Source organism: Penaeus monodon, chromosome 23, assembly GCF_015228065.2.
Source record: "Penaeus monodon isolate SGIC_2016 chromosome 23, NSTDA_Pmon_1, whole genome shotgun sequence".
In the NCBI taxonomy this organism is placed as follows: domain Eukaryota; kingdom Metazoa; phylum Arthropoda; class Malacostraca; order Decapoda; family Penaeidae; genus Penaeus; species Penaeus monodon.
Window position 1 is genome coordinate 37,683,102 of NC_051408.1, and position 247 is coordinate 37,683,348.

At 61.1% G+C, this 247-nt stretch overlaps 1 protein-coding gene across 1 annotated transcript in view; it reads left to right on the forward strand.

The window, feature by feature from the left end:
• Nucleotides 1-134: 134 nt before the first annotated feature.
• Nucleotides 135-247, forward strand: part of LOC119588401 — a gene marked incomplete at its 3' end in the record, with an annotated part of 4,306 nt that continues 4,193 nt past the window's right edge. Inside the window, 1 exon segment of the mRNA XM_037937081.1 lies at nucleotides 135-198.

Sequence of the window (247 nt, forward strand, 5' to 3'; positions counted from 1 at the left end):
GGGAGGGGGAGGGGGGGAAGGAGGGGGGGAAGGAGGGGGAAAGGAGGAGGGGAAGAGGAAGGGGAAAGGAGGAGGGGGAGGAGGGGGAAAGGAGGGGGACTCGAGGGGTTAAGGGATAAGAGCAGAAGGGAGGTTTCAGAAGCCTCTCGGCATCCAACGGGGGCGGACTTACGCTCCGTGACGCCGAGGTGACTGCGGGTAAGAAGGCTCTGAATCAACACATTGCTGAATGTCACATACACTGCAG